Source organism: Cuculus canorus, chromosome 6 (genome assembly GCF_017976375.1).
Source record: "Cuculus canorus isolate bCucCan1 chromosome 6, bCucCan1.pri, whole genome shotgun sequence".
NCBI classification, from domain to species: domain Eukaryota; kingdom Metazoa; phylum Chordata; class Aves; order Cuculiformes; family Cuculidae; genus Cuculus; species Cuculus canorus.
The window spans coordinates 16,583,391-16,604,563 of NC_071406.1; the positions used below are offsets into that span (position 1 = coordinate 16,583,391).

At 42.8% G+C, this 21,173-nt stretch overlaps 1 long non-coding RNA gene across 2 annotated transcripts; it reads left to right on the forward strand.

Moving 5' to 3' along the window:
- The first annotated feature begins 567 nt into the window (after positions 1-567).
- Positions 568-18,905, forward strand: LOC128852533 (uncharacterized). Of its 2 annotated transcripts, XR_008450434.1 has the most exons (5): positions 568-663; positions 1,506-1,645; positions 4,988-5,096; positions 14,408-14,545; positions 18,786-18,905. It is a non-coding gene; the product is annotated as an uncharacterized LOC128852533 (long non-coding RNA). The 2 variants fall into 2 exon arrangements; XR_008450435.1 differs by lacking the exons at positions 14,408-14,545; positions 18,786-18,905 and adding an exon at positions 6,122-6,403.
- Positions 18,906-21,173: the final 2,268 nt, after the last annotated feature.

Here is a 21,173-nt window from a genome sequence, read left to right on the forward strand (position 1 = left end):
GTCATAGTGGAAGACTCTAAAGATAGGCCAAATATGTGTCCACTCACCACCTAATACAGAGAAGGACCACCCATAGGAGAAACAGGCTGCTCTGCCAGGTGCTGCCATCCTGTTACAGAGATCTTGAAAGCAGAAATGGCAAAATACAGGCAATATTGTAAGCAGCACAGCAAGGAAGAGACAGAGGCAGGAAGTGAGCTTCCACCACAAGTGCATGACAAACAATTTTGCTTTCTGGGAAGAACCTGGCAGAAAAGCAGCCTGACACAACAACTGACTTGCAATAAACAGCACTGGATGCATTTTGTTCCTTCTTTATTTGTGGGATCCCTAGAATGTGACCTCAGAGAGCTTCTTGTTGGTGCACATCAAGATGTTCTGGGTTGTCCATGACTGGGACAATTTGTCAGAATAAGGTTAAGGGTTGTCCTAGAGTAGCAGTTCAACCTTAGTCTGAGAACAAAACAGCCTTATAAGTTACTGGAAATATTTAACTGTTAATTTGTTGATCAGCTGATTGTTGTGTATAAATGCCTGAAACTCACTGCTGCTTCGATTATCCTTAACCAGAAAAGGCCATCTTTTGCTGCCTAGAAAACGGCTCTCAAGATCATACAACAACACATGATTGGAGCTGGCTGGTGACAGATGGGAGCAGAACAGGTAGATTGGAGCAAGCTAGTGATTTACCTTCTGGGTAAATAGAAACCATGGCTGGGGAGGGCAGGACACCAGAAGGAACTGTTGGAACTGATCAAACAAAATCAAGTCAGATCTAAATTTCTTCCTCTTGTCAGACCTTTCCCACATGGAGCAGATGATACCTGAGCATTTATAGTTCTTTCTGCTTCATAGGGACTGCCGCTAGAAGTTCCTTAGCTCTGTAAGGAATGCAATATAGGGCCTTGTGAATCATGAGCTCACTGCAATAGGACAATCAAAGTAGGTGTTACCAAATCTTCCTGATCACAAGGAGTGAACCTCATAAAAACCTGGTTTAGACAACAGAGAACAGCAACTGAGTAGTCATGACCACTAGGTTTTCCATCACTTCCAGTCACCATTTATGATCCATCAATTTCAAGAGGTTTTGAAGTTCATGTATAATGTGAAAGAGTGCAGGACTGTGGGCCCAGATGCATGGGATGGCTCACCAGCTCAGAGCCCTTTCTCCACATGCTTGGCAGTAAGGCTCCATGTGCTGACAAAGGTCTCCAAGGAGCATCAAGGCAAGGATTCAGCCCAGGTTAGTGAGCATGTTGCACCGAGCAGCATGCTTTGGCATGAATCTGCAAGTTGTTGCTCTTGGTTGCTCATGGGTCTTCTCTGATGAAGCAGGAGAGGGATGTGTTGCATGTGTGAGGGAAGGCATTGTGCCTGCAGCGATTCATTCAAGGCACATTTTGTCCGAAGTAACACTATAGCCTATGTTCTTCCAAACTTTTGCAACAGGAAAGCCCTGCCCATCATCTCTTACTCTATTCCTTTTCCTTCCCTCTCCCCAGATTGGGCATCACTGCCCAGAGCAGTGAGGACATGCTGGTAAGGATATCCTGCCGGGAGAATCCATGTTACACCCCACTGAGGTCACAGGGAGACCTCGGTCACTCCACAGACCTTTTTCACCACTCGTGAATCCCTGAAGGTGAGATAGGGTCAGAGCACAGATGGGACTCCTGTTCTATTCTTGTTCAAACACCCAGATGGTGACTTTGTTAGTTTTCTGTGTGAGTCTTTTGGCTACTCTCTCCTTGTGTGTGCATATATATGTGTATGTATATGTAAGGAGAGTTATACTGGTTTTTTTTTGGAACAACACAGTTTCTTGCCATGTTTTTTTCTGTTTTCATAGCATTATTACTCTATTAATATTCTTGAAAGCCAAGCCATACTCCAATGGGCTCTCGTGATTAAGGACTAAATGCTTCAGAGGAGACGACAGCCCTCACATGTGCCAATGAGTCAGTGAATTCCTTTGTGAAGTCTAAGTCCATCCAGATGTTGACCTCAGCTCTGATGCTATGATTTTCCCTATTTTTATCTAGTATTGCTGGGTCTGCTTAAGGTGGGTATGATTTGACCATCAATGAGGAAAGACAGGCTTTCTAAAAGAGTAAAATGTTTTTGCTTCTTTCTACAACAAGATTGTAAAGATCTTTCCACTCCTGTAAATCTTGGCCATTGCCTTAAGAATGCTTATGTTACAAATATTATTGCTCATTTGGTACTATTTGCATTGCACGGGTATGAATATCTAAAGGTGATCTAAGTATGAGACTGTAACTTTTTATGGGTCTAACTTGGGTTTTCAGGCTTTTTCTACAGAGCCAAAGAGCTACATGGAACTATAGTAGTAGGCAGAGAATGGAAAAGCAAAGACCTATCTGCATGTGGCTGCTAGAAATGTTCTGTTTGCATAGTCTAAAACCATATTTTCATTAAACACAAAGAGAGGAAACAATATTCTTCCTACCTAGATCTTCTCAGCAAATTTGCTGTTTCTTTACTTTTCTTTGCAAGCCATTTTTTAGAAACTAGATTCTGAATTACACTTTTTAGCTGTTGCTGGGCTAGAACTTTCATTGGTGTGGGCAAGGGCAGCTCCATCGTCTTCCACTGTACTGTGGACTGTACTGCTCCTCAAGACCATGCATGACAGAGGACCAGAGGTAGGTATACAACTCTGCCTGCTTCACAGGTCTTAGTGAGGCTCCAACAGAGGAAATGGAGATAGTGCCAAGTGAATCATGTTCTGGGCTCTTCCTTTGCCTTCCCCACCCTGCTGGGTGACACAAGCCACCCTTTCATGATGCAGATCAGCAGACCTGTATATTTTTCCAGGACTTCACTTTAACCAGATTTCTAGAATCTGACCTTTGGAAACATTTACCCTGCCAAGTCTCCTCCCAGATCTGGGACATTTTCTTAAGTGGTTCTTCACTTTCCTGTTGTGGGATTGAGCCTAGGGATGCAGAGACTATAAATGGGGATTCCCTCAGTTCAGCCTCTCCGGTTATGTCCATCCAAGTTGAAGAACTCTCTCAGGAAGTTCCTCTCCAGCTGTCATAACATACCTGCACCGTGCTGACCTGCCAAAGTATTTTTTCCTCCTAACATAACTGGTCAGCTGAGGGGTGTTTAGCAATGTGAGCAGAGTGAGCAGGCCGGTGCAGTGCTACACCTTTGGCAATATTTAGTCCAAATCCCCATTTTCCTTTGGTACTGGGATTTGCCTGTTGCTAGTTAGGACAATAGGCATAGTTACAGGTGCTTAGTTCATGCACACGAGAAGCCTATGCCTTCTACTCTGTCCTCTAGGCTCCTGACCCCATTTCCAGGTTCCATGGCTTACACTCCCTGCTCCAAGCCTTTGCACTTGTGTCCTTGCACCAGTTACTGCTTCCCCGAGCTTCAGCAGCAGATACGTAGCCTGTCCTGGGAATGAGGCTTCCTGATCTTGGTGGTAGCTTTGGCCCTTTCCCGAAATTGTCCCAAATGTTGCCTTTTAAAAAGAGGAAAAGTGAAAGAACTGCCAAGGGCTGAGACAGCTGGAGAGACAGTGGCAAGTCTGAGCCAGACACAGAACCAGGATTCAAGATTCTAGAATCTCTGTGCTGAGCCCCTTCTGCCTGGTTGTACTGAATACATCAAAAGGCAGAAGTCAATGTGCTGGAGTACCAGTGACTTGAAATCCATGATACAGTTAACACAAACTGGCATCTCTCTGTTTAGTTTTCTCTATAAAACTCTGTTTCTATCTCTCTTCTCTCCCTCTCTCTCTCTCATTTTTCTTTCTTTTTTTTTTTTGTTTCATGTTCTCTGCCAAAAACACATTGATTTACTCATAACAAATCATGCCAGGATCAGAACAGCTATATCTAAAATTATGGTCTAATTTTTCAAACAGAGACATTTCCTCCTATTTTCCTACCTCTTGAGTCAGAACAGTATATTTCTACACTCTGCCAGACATGGGCAATGCTTATTTAGAAATGAAGCCATTCCAAACCAGAGCCAATATGCCTTTCAAAGGCCAAAACTTTCAGTTCTTACTCAGGATTTTAACTATAATGGTCCAGACACATGTTTTCTCAAGGCCTGTGCATTACAGCTCCCATGGTGCTCCTGACCGCATTTCAGACACGCAGAAAGAGTGACAGAGGCTACTTTGCAGTGGTTTTCAGAGGTGTTGCTGGGACAAGTATGAATTATTTGTTTATGAGATCAGTTTATAGTGAGATCCTCCAGAGCTGGTGAAAATTTTCATTATGTACTATCTAGCTGTACAGCATCCTGCAAATGGCATCTGCTTTGTCTCATGGCAGAAAGCAGTCCAAGTATGAAAGGAACTCCAAATACTTAAAAATGAGATACACAAATAAACTTTGTCCCTCCTCCTCCTTAACATCCCACCTTGACAGCACTGGTTTGAGAATCAGCAGCTTCTATGCATTAAGCCTGCCCCATCTGGCTTAGTGCTTCGTGGATTCAAGCAGGAGGGAGGACGGCTACTCCCAGCCAGCTCTCTGGCTGTTTATTTTCAGTCTCAGAGGTTCATATCACATCTGGAGCTTGCCCAGTCCTGGGTTTTGTTTTTGGATTCACAGTGCGCAAGTATAGGGAGGGTTATTTTACTATTCCAAATTTCCAATAGTGGACTGTGGCATTAAGAATAAAAATAAACAAACAAACAAACAAGCAAAATGTCATCCTTCTTGCTAAAGGTCATCTCCTCTAGGGTTACAACAACAAAAAGAAGGCGTAAAAAATTCAGTGTTCATATAGAATAAATTCCACAGGGACAAGCAGTGCTGTGGCCTCATGTTCTAGGTGAGTATGAAGTAAACGCGTCCTTGCAGACTAACAAGGTAAGATGCTGAGTTCCTCATCCAGTGACAGCCCTGAAATCCTCTGAAACAGTAAGCCCCAGTTTCCTCATTGAAAGAAAATGCATTAAGGGACACATGATTTATTCTGTTCAGTGCAGGTGCCGGATCAAACTGTGGCATCCTGTGGAATCCCTGCTGAAAGACAAAACAAAGAGCTACCTGGAGGACCTCCAAGGCACTGGATAAGAAGCATCCTCTCAAACAAAGGTCAGACAAAGTTGGGGGAATGCCCCAAATCTGTGCCAGGTTATAAGATAGGAAGGAAGGAAACAGCTTTCTCTAGGGGTCCTTCTGAAGCCAGAGTAGAAGGGATTGATTAGGATGGGGAAGAAGCCCAGCCTGACCATTTCACTGTCTTTTACTTTATTCAGGGTGTTTTCTGAAGGTGTCCAAGTGTTTCTGCATCTCTTTCCATGATGTTTCCTTTCCAGGATTGATGATTCCCAGCCCTCGGGGAAAGTTTTGTACCCTTTTAGGTATCATTAGCCGCTGGATTTTCCCCCCGACCTCAATTTTCAAGGCTGCGCTTTCCACGGCTGATGATTTCAGGCCTGATCTTTAACTCTTTCTTGCAGTGATCCACCCATGCCTAAGGGTTTGTTGACCTCTTCTGAGTCAGGGTGTATTTTGATTGCTCCTCACAGACCACTACTCAGTTTGCCCAGGGAAGGCCTTTTGGTCATGCTCTAATCAGGCTTTTTTTCCTGCTCTAGTCATATCGAAATGTCTTTCACGCCCAATGTGTGTCATCAGGGGAAGAGGACTGAGGACAGCATGGCAGGTTTTGACTTGGAAAGGTTTAGTCGTAGGCACTTGCTCATATTCCAAACCAGGTATAACACTGCATTGTCATGGTGACAGAACCCTTCTTAACTCTCCTTAGCAACAGAAAATAGGGAACATAGAGGCCAGAGAAGGGAAGTATGGACCCATGGGCTATGGAGATGGCACCTTGGAGGCCCATCTAGTCCAGGGAGAGAAAGAATACTGAAAAATTGCTAGCCACTGACATCTGAGAGCAGGATTTAGAGTCACAAAAATATGTATTGTAATCAATGGAACAAACAAAGAATCCTATGTGGTTGGTTGAGCTTTTGTGTGTGTTCATTTCTCTGGTTTCTGAGCAAGAAAGGAGGACCTTCCTCTTTATCAACTACAAATGTACAGAACAAGGTTAAAATTCAACCGTCAGTGAATTTTAACTCACAAAAGATAATCCACCTGCTTTTCAGACAGCCAGGAGCCTGACCCTACTTCATTTTTTCCTGCACACTGACACTGGCCGGCTTCAAACATCATGTCCAGCCCTGCACAGTTACACAATGTAATGTTGCCTGATATCCTGAATTTGTGTTTTGGTGAGAAACAAAGGTGCAATGTCTTTCTTTTGGGGAATCCATCAGTGTTCCTGCCAGCTCATCCTCTCCCTAATATTGCCAGCTAGTAAGTGATTAATTGCCATGAGCCAGACTAGCAAAAATCAGAAGATTTGACAGCAATAGACACACACTTTTTGAAATGAGCCTATCCAAGATACATTTGCTTGCACTTCGATATTTGAATAATTTTTTTTTTTTATATCATCAGGCATTTGTCAAAAATCCTAATGTTTGTGTGCATGCCCAATTTATAAAGAAAATAAAACAGAGATATCTGGTAACAACAAGGAGTCCAGGTGTTGAGGTTTCAAGGAAAACATGAACTATCATGGGGTTTGGTGATCCGCCAGTCCTTTAAAGCAGAAATGCCTAAACTGTGGGCCACAGCTGATATCAAAGGCCCTATCACCTGGTTCATGTTTTCAGCTGAGGCAAATAAGAAAGTGGGGTAGCCTATAAGAAATCTTAGGAGCTGACATTGGTTAATGGCCCAAAATCACTTGTTGCTACCTAGTTAGGAGCAGGATATGGGACTAGATGGATCACTACCATGACTCTGGTATGTTGTCTCCTTTCCTCCAATGACTCAGCCTGAGTTCATCATTGGACAAAAGCATGAAGAAGGAAGAGAGGAGATGGATGGGCAGGAGGGCTTGCTAGGTCTTGTATGAAGCTATGTTATCTCCTTTTTAAAAATATTTCTCAGAAGAGAATTTGTCTGCCAAGTTTCACCCAGGAATGAAATATGTACAGCCACATAATACTACACTCCATTCTCCAGAATGGAAAGGTACTAAGAAAAGGCCTATTCAGATTCAGTTATAACATCACAGATGTCCTGAATGTTGGCTGTGGGCAGCCCATGTGGGTTGCAAAGAGTCCATGATGTGCGTGATTTCACCATAAGGTTGCAGCTGCAAAGGTCCCTCTTGTGCCGAGACCTGGGAAGGAGGTAAAGAAAGGAGGACAGCTAAAGAGGAGGGTAAAGAGAGTGAGAGCATGGGAGAAAGAGGGTGCTGGAGAAGGATGGGGAGAAGTGAAGCTTTTCAGCCCATCACAAATAGTGGCACCTGTCCCAATCTTGGACTCGCTCGTGTTTCAGTGGCTTGTCTTACTGCCATAGCTTTGGGAACAGCAGCCTGTTTACAGGAAACAAGTTGGCTGTGCTTTGCATAGCCTCAGTGGGCTGGAGTGGAGGCGAAAGCTGGCTCTTTCTGCTGCTGAGAAAGCCCCAGCTTGCTTGGGGTGTGTGAGCGCTGCAATTCACTTCTTCCCACCCCTACCTCCTTCCCTCAGTGCTGGCCCTTCCCCACCCCAGCCTCAACTGCATGGGCATTTAGGGGGATTTATGGTTCCCAGAAGGGCTGCGGGATGCCTGGAAGCTGCTGGGGCCATGTTGTGGCTAAATCCCTGGGACTCGACCCCTGCCCAATATTACCCTCCCTTGCATCACGAGATTGCATAGAAGATATTTAACGAACATAAGCAGACTTTTTTGTAATGGATAGTAGCAATGACAAGAAAAATAAGATGTTGCACCACAGCTTCGCAAAAGTGTCTCTGAAGGACAATTTAGGCAGCCATCCATCCCCTCCAGTCTTCTCCCTCTGTGTTCCCATGCGTGCTTGCTTCTTGGTCATGCTGAGGGCTGGAGAAAAACCTGTGCACGGTCTTCTTAATAGCAGGCACAGAGGTTATCATTCTAGCCTTAAAAAACAGAGCTACAAAGCAGGGATGAGGAGGAGAAATATTTTGGGAGAAACAAGTATATAAAAGACATCATATTTGTTCTATTGGCCTCTTCCTTACCTCCCTTGCAGCTTGTAAAACTCCCGCTGCCTCCCTTCCTTTTCAGGCAAATGCTTGGCTCATTATTTCTACAAGCACATAGCATTCCCGTCACCCTGTCCCTGCGGCTACTGACCCACCTCCTAAAGCTTAAAGAGGAACTTGTGGGCCAACTTCTGGCCCAGTCCTCACTGTGGCTGGTGCTTGACTTGTATATAGCAGTATGTGTTGGATGGAGCTCCTGCTTCTGATGAACAGAGAGTGCCAAGCCACATGAATCAGGGGTTTGGCAAAGCCCAGCTGCTTCCAACCAGAGAGGCAGGAAAGGCTGGGGACAGCAGCTCCAACACAGTGGGTTTGTCACTGACGAGGAGGGGCTGGTCCTGGAAAACAGGAGATATCCCAGTTAGTCATCAGCCACCCGCTGGTAGCTGGGAGGCACTCTTGTAACATCTGCAGCTTGACAAGGTACAACTGAGGTCAAGAGCAGCAAGGGATGTTCCTCAAAGAAAAAAGTGCTCAAATCCAGCTGCTCATTCTCCACTACCCATGAGCCCACGGGGCTGCTGCCAAGAGTCAGTAGTCAATAAGCTTAAGACTTTAATGATATTTATTCAGTGCACATATAAAGCCATTAGGGATGGCAATAGAACAGGTAATATAAGGACCCATTTCAGTATGTGGCTATGCAAAAGGTTTGGGACACTGACAGCACAAAAAGGCTATCTAGGATGTCTGTCCATAGTTGCTTTTTGCATGGCTTGCCATACCTCCATATTCCAGTCATTTCCAAGAGTTTCACTTCCAATAAAGTCATTGAAAACACATTGGGTTTACTTAATAAGCGAAGGACAACAGAAAGTGATCAAAAGTTTCTCAGGTATTAAAGAATTATATCCCATAGACAAGAGGTACATGAGATGGAGGTTGCTTTCCACAAATTGTTGTCATGTTCCTTACTTGTATCTCACAAATATATTTTGAAAACATCTGTCTGAGGAAATGCAACACCAGCAAAGCTTTGAGGTAAGAGTTCATAGATTTGAAAAAAAAAGATTTCTGCAGGAATTAAGCTTCTGTAGGGGCTGAGCCAAGCTGACTTAGGAAACTAACTGCCTGCCTGGGATTTCTGGGACACTTCTGCTTCAGCTGTATGTAAATGAGGTCTCCGGAGCAGAGATATCTCTGTGATAATTGCAGTGATACTAATATCAGCCAATAATTAGCTAACTAGAAGTTCATATGGCAGCCTAGAGATCAGCTATACAAGTTTTGATTTCATGTCACGTTTACCCTTGATGGGAAAAAATGGAAAACAAAAATCATGAGATAAAAGGAGTGGGGACCACATCACCGGAGCCAGACACTGGCAATTTGCTTTGGGGTTGCATTTGTACGTTGAACCACACAGGTTGCAGATCAGATGCCTGCCAGTATCTGTCTCTGTTTCCCTACACATCCACTTAAAAAAAAAAAAAAGAAAGAAAAAAGAAGCTTAACAGTACACTCTTTTATTGGAAGGCCTTTAAAAATCACCCTGAACACTCCATGGCTGCAGACCTGACCTATCTTCCCTTGGGAAAATACTAGATATGTTGTGTGCAACCCTGGCAAGATAGGTTGTTCTACAGTCTCCTAACTTTGACCCTTTCATATATACTTTTATTGCCCCCAAGATAAACAGACTCATAAAATGGAACTCATTAAATGCCCAAGCATTGTGAGGCACTACTACTAAGCCTCTGCTGTTAAGGCTTTCAAATTTCACATGATATAAAAAGTTTACTGGACACTTGTCCCTCTTTAAGTTTGCAAAACAATCTTTTGGGTCCCAATGTTATAAAGTAGCAGTGAAAGTGAACTAAAGAACCTCAGATTTTATTGTAACCCGTGTTACTAGGAGTTGTGCTTTAACACTTCAATACTTGGCCTAAAGATAAAGAAGTAGTAGCTTTTATAGCCCTTTTTTTCCATCTAGAGAGAGGTTGGCAGGGTACAGAACAAAATAATCCAAAGAATGCCACTTCAAAATGCACCCGTTCTCAAGGAGAATTTGAGGCAGATTTCTTTGAAATCTCCTGTCAAATTTTTCCCCAAAATGCAGATCAGGAAATGTGAGGGAAAGGTCATTCCAATCTAGTCCTAAGGATCCCATTTTGAGGCATTTTCCTGTTCTAAAAATGTGAAGCAGGGACTACAAATCTCATTTCCACACAGCAGAATTCATCTTGGGTATCTGATGGCAGCAGTGAGAACAGCTGTGTGACCAGGTGGACTATCTGCTCAGACTGGTGGCACAGCTACGAGAGGAAGGAGAAAGGTGAGGGAACATCAGGGAGTCTGAGAAAGAGATAGACTGGTGGAGCCATGCTCTGCCCTCCCATAAACAGGAACAACCACCAGAAAAAAACAATATCAAGGGGATCCTGTATCCTTCCCCTGCCAGGCTGGAGGCAGTAGCTTAAAGGAAAGGAGTGAATAGTGGCAAGTTCATGATCAGGGTCGCAAGTGAACCCTCTCTTTGCCCATCTCACCTTCCTAGGTGCCTCTACACGAAGGTATGAGGCTTTGGATGTGGAAAACCAGTCAACGGATGATGAGGATAATGGTCCATCTGCACCACAGGAGTTACCAAGGTCAGAAAGGCCTCACCACCGTATCGTGACAACCTTCATGAGGAAGGAAGAACAGGTTATAGTTATAGGCAACGCTTTTCTGATTGGAACACAGGGTCCAATATGCTGGACAGACCCTTCTTTTAGGAAAATCTGCTGTCTCCCTGGGGCCTGTGTTAAGGACATCACTAAAACCTCCTAGCCTGGTGCAGACCTCAGACTATTACCCATTACTGCTCTTCCATGTGGGTGGCGATGAAGTTGAGCTGTGTAGTCCAAGGGCAATCAAAAGATACTTCAGGGCCTTGTCATGGTTGGTGAGGCAATGTTGAGCACAGGTTATTTTTCTCTCTCTCCTTCCAGTAGCAGGAAGCGACATTGGAAGACACAGATGCACCTATTAATACATGGCTCCATGGCTGGTGTCACTGCCACAATTGTGGGGACCGGTCTGCAATGCTAAGGTAGTAAACCGGAGCAAGTGGGAGACAGGTTGTGGTGTAAATCATGATGTACATGCCACTAGCTGTCAAAGCTTGTGGTTTAAGACCAGTAGGACAATATGGTACTATGACCATACATTGCATGAGCTTGAGTTGACAATCTGTCTGGGTGAACACACCAGTCATTCACCAGTCATCCCACCAGTCATTGGGTGGGATGGGAGTTTGACGCTGGTTTGTGCTGCTGCTACTAGGAGTTTTGTGCCAATGCCACAAAGCTTGTGTTAGTGCCAGTATGCTTTTGATAGGGAAACATGTGGAAACTTGCCACTCTGGGACAAGGAGGTTGATCCTTGACTGTAGAGCAGGGAAGAAGCAAGGAACTGGAGAGGAAAAGGAAAGTAGCAAGTAGGAAAACTTAGCCTAGGGTTGCAGTGAACCCTGAACATGGAACATAAAAGGGTAGCTTTTCCCTGATTTCCACTGGCAGAGGCTCTGAAGGATTTTGCCTTTTTGGCATGAGATGTAGGTCTCAAACAGAGGCACTATATCATAACCTGCTTCCAGCTCTTCAAGGAGTTAGTCAGAAGAACTCCCTGGAAAACGGTCATCAGGGATGAGGGAGCAGAACAGAGCTGGCAAATATTTAAGGATACTTTCCACAGAGCACAAGAGTGCTTGGTCCACAGGTATAGGAAATCAGGCAGGGAAGCAAAGAGACCAGAGTGGCTGAGTTGAGACCTGCTGGTCATGCTAAAGAGCAAGAGGGAACTGCACAGGCAGTGCAAGAATGGACAGGAAAACTGGGAAGTGTATAGTGATGCTGCCCGATTGTGTAGGGATAGGGTCAGGAAAACCAAACTGCAGCTGGACCTGAACTTGGCAAGGTATGCAAAGAATAACAAGAAAGGCTTCTACAGGTAGGTCAACCAGAAAAGGAAGGTCAAAGGAAGTGTATTCCCCCGATAAACGAAAATGGTGACCTTGTATCAATAGACAAAGAGAAGGCTGAGGTACTCAACAGCATTTTTGTCCCAGTCTTCACTGGCAACCTCTCTCCTCATTCTTCCTTGGCCAATGGACAACAAGATGGGGTCTAGGGGGGAAAAGTCCCTTCCACTGTATGGGAAGATCAGGCCCATGATCACCCACGGAAACTGAACATGTGTCTATGAGACCTGATGGGATGCATCCCAGGGTCCTGAGAGAAGTGGCTGATATGAGTTGTCAAGACACTCTCTGTGATATTTGAAAAATCATGGCAGTCAGGGGAAGATCCTGGTAATTGGAAGAATGGCAACATTGTGCTGATTTTTAAAAAGAGTAGAAAGGATGACCCTGGGAACTACCGACCTGTCAGCCTCACCTCTGTGCCTGGGAAGATCATGGAACAGATCCTCCTAGAAGCAATGCTAAAGCACATGGAGGACAGGGAGGTGATTTGAGCCAGCCAGCATGGCTTCACCAGGGCAAGGCCTGCCTGACCAGCCTAGTGGCTTTCTATGACGGGGTGATCACATCAGTGGACATGGGAAAATCAATGGATGTGATCTATCTGGACTTCTGTAAAGCTTTTGACACGGTTCCCCATGACATCCTTCTCTCTAAGTTGGAGGGATATGGATTTGATGGGTGGACTGTTTGGTGGAATTGGTTGGATCCAGAGAGTAGTGGTTGATGTCCAGAAGGAGATCCATGACAACTGGTGTCCCTCAGGGGTCTGTACTGCAACCAGTGTTGTTTAGTATTTTCATCAATGGTATTGACAGCAAGATCGATTATACCCTCAGCAGATTTGCAGATGACACCTAGATGAGTGGTGCAATTGTCATGCCAGAAGGATGGGATGTCACCTAGAGGACCTGGACAAACTGGAGAAGTGGGCCTGTGTGAACTTCCTGAGGTTCAACAAGGCCAAATGCAAGGTCCTACACCTGGCTTGGGGCAATCCAAAGTTTCAATATAGGATGGGGTATGATGCGATTGAGAGCAGCCTGGTGGAGAAGGACTTGGGGGTGCTGATTGATGAGAAGCTTAACATGAGCTGTCAATGTGCACTCACAGCCCAGAAGTCCAATTGTATCCTTGGCTGCATTAAATGTAGCGTGGCCAGCAGGTCGAGGGAGGTGATTCTCCTGTCTTGAGCCCTCAACTGGTATGCTGTGTCCAGTTTTAGAATCCCCTACTTAAGAAGGATATGAAACTGTTGGAATGAGTCCAGAGGAGGACTCATCCCTAGAGGATGGCATGGCCCACACTCACTCATTTCATGTCTTTCTCTTTGTAATGAAAAGACATACAAAAGCACCTTGAAGAAATGCATTAAAAATCAAAGTCATGGTTCAATGGGATAATTCAGCAGCAGCATGGAGAGAAGACAATTTCAAGTTATGTCCATGAAGCATCAATTACCAAACTTTTAGGCAGTCTTACTTGGGCTCAACCCAGAAATATCCAGAGGAATGGGTGGTCACACCATAGTGGCAGCTTTTCTGCTGAAAGGTATGAAAACCTTTCCCTGAGGAACCCTTATCCCAGACCCACACGAAGATAAAGGAGAAAAGTCAGGCCTGGAGGTGTCACCAGAGGAGTGGCATACCTCATGTAAAGTACATTAGAAAAGTTAATGCTGAGCTACCAACAACCTCTCTAGTAGTAGTGGGAACCCCTCCTGCTTTATTTTCTGAAGTATCTTTCATTGTCGTGTGTTGGGCCTCTCTTCACAACAAAACCAAAGAAATCCAAAGCCTGCTGATCTTTGGAGAAGTTCAGGTTCAAGTCAAAGACTGCTTTAAATTCTACAAAGGTGACCTACCATTGCATAGTATTGTGACCTACATCTGCATAGTATTGTGATATCTGTTATAGCACCTAAAGATTTCTTTATTATAATTTTCTATTTTAACCCTAAGCACTAATCTTGTCCACCCCAAGTTAGTGCCCCAAACCACTGAAAACCTTGCTGCAGATTTGTCTTCCTCATAATTTGGCAAATAGATTTTGTACAGGACTGAAGAGTCAGATTAGCCTGTTGTGAAGCCCAGCAAATTCCTTTCTTCTAATGTTGGCACATTCCATAATAAATAGCTAAGATGATCTATTCAATGAGCCATTTGCAAAGTGCAGGCTCCCTTTAAAGCAAAAGCTGCCACCAGAATTGTTTCTATTACAACTGTTCTTGGTTTTACATAAAAAGTAAATTATTAGTCAGGTATTTTCTGTGTGACTGCACTATATTCCTAATTCTGCACATAAGAGTATTATGTAACCCTTTCTTTTCTGCTCTCTGGCAGTTCTTCCAAAGACACAGGGGAGAACCTACCACGCTAGTCAAACTTTTCAGGTGAAGTTCACAATGCCGGAAGACTGAGGAGAGGCTGAAGATGTGATTTGGAAAAGGTGACACTAGAAGGACCTTCCTCTTTCTGCTGGTAGGCACCAGGGACTATGCATGATACATGTAACTATTATATAGAAACCTATAACAGTAAGTTTTGGTGATCTCTCTTAGCCCTTTTGACAGCTCCATGAATAACAGCAGATCCAAATGTAATATTTGATTTGATTCTGCTCTGTCTTTATGAGAAATCATGGATCAGATCTCTGTACACTGAGCTTGTCTCCTTGATGGGACTGAACAAATCTTTACCAAGGAAAGAAAAGCACAAATTCAGAAGAAAATCACCATTGACAAGGGAAAAACAAGTCATCAGAATGGCACAGTGGTTTCCAAGGTTGGGGAATCTCTCCATGTGAATGCTGAAGAAAATTTTTAACTGAAAAAAAAAAAGGAGACTCTTTGTTGGTTGTTTTTTTTATTTTTTTTTTTTTAAAAAGTATTAACCAAAAAATATCAAATGTGTGATCCTGCACTGAATTTTAATAATGAATGAAGATTTCCTGGGTTTGTCCCTAGGACTCCAAGAAGAAACAAATTGGCAATATAGATGGTGCATCTGCTTGCAAAAATGTGCTTTACTTGCTTTGATTTTTAATTTCATAGAATCATAGAATCGAAGAATGGTGGAAGACTGGCCAAAATGCTCAAAAGGTATATTTCCAGGACCAATCACAAAAATCCAGAACTGAACCCTGAAATAAAACTTGCTGACTTTTAATAATATTTACTAGAAAGATTATCACTTTCCAAACAAAACCTGGGCCCCTGTTGAAGTGCTACACCCAAGAGAGGATAATATTTCTTCTAAACCACTTAAAACCTGGTGCAATTATGTAGATGAAGGATGGAGGTGGAGATGAACATAGAGATGTGCCTGGAGATGAATTGTCCTATGACACTTGAAAAAGTTAAGGATAGTCAGGACAGGCAGATCTGGTCGTGGTGCAAGTTTTGACAGAAAAGGCAGTCATCACCTTTGGATCCTAGAACTCAGAGCTAAAGATTCTTCCTCCACCTCTGGACAAATATCTGCTCTTCACTGTCTGCTGTTTGCTAGTGCAGTGGCTGCTGCTCACAGGTGGGTGCATAAGGACTTGGATCACCTTTTCCCACCTTCATAGGTGACAGCCATTGCTGATGACCAGAAAGTAAGTATCTTTCTGAGAGGTGTTGTATTGGCCTTTCACCTCAAAAAAAAAAATCCTTCTGCTCAGAAAAACTCTTTCATTGATTTGTTGAGGTTGCTCTGGAGTGTTAAAAAGAAGCATTCAAAGGGTTATGAATTTCACTCAAAGAGCCTACGTTGTAGCACAGACCTGATGAAAAGCTGCCAGAATGCATAGATATGTATGAATGATTGCAAGTATGAACTACAAAAACCCCAACATCTGTAAGCACCCTGAATAACTTTTTCAGTTGTGGGACTCTATACGCCCCTCGAAGCATGGCACCTAAATCTCAGTTTAACTATCAAATTCAGCTGGTTGTTGTCCAGAGTCAGAAATTCAAAGCCCCAGGATGTGTATATGTGGCAAAAGACTTTCTGCCAATAAGTCTGGAAATTTGAAACTATTTATTTTGAACTATAAGTAGCCTGAGAGTTGAGAGTCTGTGCATTTCTGGTTTGGAAAAGAACAAGAATAACTTTTCAAAACCATATTCAGGAGTGAAATTAACTACAGAGATTGGTTGCCTCAGGTTGAGAGTCCAAGTTTAAAGACAAATATTAGCCATTTTACTGTCAGAATTGTTTAGGGTAAGAGGAATAAAACAACTAGGTCCAGAGGATTTAATTTCTCAATTTCAGATTAAATTAGAGCTGCTCCAAAACCACATTACTTTAGAAGCGACAGATACATTTGCTTCTATGGAAAGCCCAGTGTGAGTCTTGGCAGAGAGAGAGGGCTTTTGCTATGTCTATGAAAACATCTGCATGGGTTTCCTGGACCCTGAATGTGCTAGTTATGGGGACCCAGCTGGTATTGAGGGGAAGGAGTAGAAATTATCATCCTCTTGGGATGGAAGGCAAATTGCGTTGCATGGCTCACACCAGCTTTGCATTGACAAACAGCACTAGCTGGAGTCCCAGAGTCACTACAGAGTTTGTTTTTCTCAAGGTCGAGCAAGGTTCACTCACATCCTCCTTGCCTGCTGGTCTTGAAACTGCATGTTAACTCTGTGCTTCTGTCACTGTGTCCGTGCATATTTTTGTTTAATAAGCAACTGTCAATATTCAACTGGAATTACTTTTGCAACTACAGATGCTTTCTGCTTGGGTTGTATTTCCTTAAAAGCTCTGTATGTCTATTTCTGTTTACGTGATTTTTGTAGATGAAAATTAACTACAACAGCTTCTTCAGGCTCCATCACAAATTTTGTCTCAGACAGCTTCTTCACTCCTGAAGTAATATTCACACTTTGCAAATTGCAATATGGGTTTCCAGTATATACTTATGACAGTGTCTTCTGGCTCATAAAGGCTTCTTTTCATGTTAAGAAAGGAGATCTGTTTCCTGTCCCGAGTCATGGACTCTTAACAATTCAGATTGTTATGGTTGATGGACTATTGAGAGAACTTGCTGAGTCTTTATGGGGGACAGAATGCTTTACAGTGCAATGGGATGCCGCTAGAGCCAGTATATCAAATTACTGTGATCTGAAGGTGCTGATGACCATTTTCACTGCTGTTTTTTCTTTATAGCTGTGTTGGTAAGGAAGATCAGCATAATACATTGGGAAGCCAGAGAACAGAGAAAAGTTCCTTTGTGGATCAGGACTAGACACATTCTGGATGAAGTGTTGTTAGGCATGCTTTGGAGCCAAGAAATAATGACTTGAACAATGCAGATGGGACATGGTGAGACTGTATAAAACCTCTCACTCACTGAATCCCAACAAACCACAGCACAGCTTTATCTTCGGTATTACTTGGAATTGTGTCAAGGAGGCTTTTTTTGTCCTCCCACCCCTTCTTTTTCTTTATTTCATTCCTTTTTGTTAAAAAAAACACACCCTCAAGGTCAAACAAAACATACGCGTAAAAATAAAGCTTTATCAAGAGAGATGGGAGACTAAAGGACTTGCTATTTTTAGTAAGGGCAATCTAATCTAGGCAGAAGTTGTTCTGGCCCCCTCTCCACTTTCCATGAAAAGTAGGTGCTCCTAGGATTATTCCCAGGTCTTTCTGTGGCTTCTGTGTTCAAATGCAAACCAAGCCACTGAGTTTTATTGAGAAAGTATCCTGGAAAGTCCTGAAAAAAAAGAGAGACAGATGATAATCCTAGAATACCAGTACTTTTAGCAGGGTCCTGCAGCTGTATCTCTGGATTGTAAATTCTCATAGGCTTTAAGCCAAGCTCTTTTCCCCAATCCTCCTCCAGCTACTGATATGGTCCTTGACAGGGGAAAGCATCTGTCCAGCTCAAAGCACAGAAAGTGATTAAGTGCTTTCTTAATCAGGGCCTTGTAGCTCTTATATTTGGCTCTTGGCTTAGTCAAAGCCAGATTTTTAAGTAAATTTCATGTGGGATTGGATGGAAATGGTAATGAGACAGGGAACTTTTCACTTCTAGGTCATCACTGAGCATTTTTTCAGGAAGAAAAACCCCATAAAATTATTGTTACTTGAAGGCAGTCAAGAGTGTATTTGGAATGTTGAAGCACAAATATCTTGGCTGCCTTGACTGCTTTGTATCACTAGCATTATGGGAATTAGATTGTGAGTTTACTGTGCTGAGACAAGACAATTACTTTTGAAACACTCAACAGGCAGTTGATATGAAGCCCAAAACTAAAACATTTTTCAAACTAGGGGAACAGTATATTTCTTCTCCATTCACCTGAGACTTTAATTTGTAACCCATATATGATGAAAAATAGCAGAATATGTGACTAAGAAATCTAGCTGGATGATTTTGACCTGCTGTGTCTGGCTTTGTGGGATCTGTGCACTACTTCGTGTAGGAGGCTATTGAACAATAAGAATATATATTGTCTGATTGTCAGGAGGATTTAAAGTACTGTGCAGGAAAAAATATAACAGTTTGAAAAATGTTGAAAACCTCTGCTTTAGTAAGTAGCAAAATTATCACCAGAATATTCAAATTAATAAAGAAAAGAAATAAAATCAGATTTCTAGGTAACCTGATGGCTTTATGCTTTGGGAAAGGGTTGATCATTGAGCAGAATGAGGTGTATCGGAGGGAGGAGATAGCACGGAGCCAGGGTTGCAAACCATGCTTTTTCACATGCTTATACATTTTATTTTGCAGGAGATTTTGCCATGCCTGGGCCGTGTGGAAATCTGAATCAGACCACTCTCTTTTCCACTCCTTCAGTTCTAAGCCATCATCTGCATCCTTCAAAGTTTGGAGAGGAAATATATGTGAGGTCTGTAAGTATTTACAAGAGCTATAGAAAAAGAGCTTTGTGGTAGTTGATGTGGGAAGTGATTAAGGTAGCTTATAAGCAAAGACAGAAGAAAAGAGAGAGAAATGGTGCCAGAAGGGAATCTGGCAACCATCCTTAGGTAACAATAAGTGACTTCCAGGAGGAGGAGTTGTGGGAGGAAAAGTAAGAAATTTAAATAGAGGGAAATTGCAAGACTTTTGGCCTTGAGGACTAAGCCACAGAGACTGTCATCTCTGGTCTCACAGATACAAGAGAAAGGTGGTGTCTCACCCTGCTCCTGATTCAGTTTTCTTATCAGATCCCACAAAACAGGAGTTCATCAAGATTTGCTTGAAATTGAAAGGGCTCCATTTCCCAGGCATCTCAGCTTTCTCCATCTGTGTTTACACAATTGGGTCTTGGGTCTCTCTAGGGCTTAGGAAAAAAGCTACTCTGAATAAAAACACACATATGGGCCATGTTGCCAGTGAGGATCTCTCTGAGTGACTATTTATTGTTTTCCTGTTTAACAGGTGGAGCATGTGTCCAGACCTGTCCCTAGACAGCAGCTTGTGACATGAACATTCACAGATGAAATGACAGCTGAGGAGCACTCAGTTATTATGGTCAAACATGAGTATAAAAGTCTAGCTTGTGAAGTCTCAATTTGAAGGACTTGAAAAAATGATGTGGGGAACCACTCTTCCTGTCCTAAATGAGACAGAAAGGTTTTCTGACAAGATGCCTTGCAAATGTGGAGCAGGAAACCTTCTCATGCACAGGAAAGCACAATGGTGTACTGAAAGGAAATGCAAAAGAAAGAGATACATTTCAAAACTATTTAGGAAAAAGACATGATAAAAGGATACATTTGCTGAAATTGGACCAACTAGAGGAGGAGAAAGCAAGGGCTGAATTCATCTGGACATAACAAAGAAGTGTTTTAGACACTAGAAATTCGTTTATGTCCTTTGCAAAGGTTAATGGTCTGCTAACTAGCTTTCATCAAGGCTTACTTACAGCACTTTAGTTTATGCATAGCAGCTGCACCAGTGTTCAGTCGGTTTTCTATTGCATTGCTGTGTTACAAAGATGAAGTACAGTGACACAGAATGAACTCATTGGTCTATAAAGAGCATATATGTCTTGATAGGCAATGATGTTGATGGCTTGACCTTTGGAACTTTGGAGCTTCCTTCAGTTCATACCAGTGTCAGGAAGAACTTCAGGTACTGAAGCATGCTGAGAATCAGTGTGGAGCTGTAGGTTCATGTCCAAATTCAGATATCAACATGCTGAGTTCAGATCATCATCATATTGCAGGAATACAGCTGGCAAGATTCTGCAGTAATATTCTCTGAACATGTTACTACTCAAGATTTTTTAAATCACCTAGATGGAATGAAAGGACAAAATGCTAATTAAATATGAAAAGAACTGCAAGCACAAAAGAAGACAGTCTTGAACTTCAGAACTATCAAATATAAGTTTAAGAATAATCTGGGGATTTGGGAAGGGAATGGATGAGATTCATTAAAGACAAATGCAAGATAGATGGTTCTGTACTTAGGCAAGAACAATCAGATGTACAAATATGGGATGTGAAATAACTAGCGGAGAAGGATCTGGGGTAATTGTGAATTGCAAGCTGAAGAGAAGTCAGAAGAGTTAAGACTGACATGAGAAAAGCAAACACCATACTGGGATATATAAACTGAGGTACCATCTGCATGACATGGGGTATGATTTTTCTGTTGTACTCTCGTCTCCAATTTTGGGCACTATGGTTCAAGAAAGATGGGACTAATTGGACAATGTCCAGGAGAGACCAACGAGGATGATCAGAAGTCCAGAGAACATGACTAATGGGGAGTGATTGAAATAGGGGGTTTGTTTAGTCTGGAGAAGATCAGACTGAGAAGGGATATGATAACAGTCTCTAAATACATAAAAGATAGTTGAAGAGGAAGAGAACAATTTGTTCTTTATGTCCACGGTGCAGAGGACAAGGCTTAAAGTATAGCAAGGGACACTTAAGTTAGATATCATGAAAACAATGAAAACAACCCTTCCTGATAAGAAAGATAATGAAGCCATCAAAAAGCCAGAGATTTGGACTTCATTGGAAATTTTTAAGGAGAAGTTGGGCATAGCATGGCAGAGGGAGGACAGGTTTTGTCTGTGGGCTGGCAGACAGAGTTGAGGAAAATGACTCTAGCTTTATTTTCTGTAATGTCTAAAATCAAACATAACAAGTTCTTGCTAAGGTA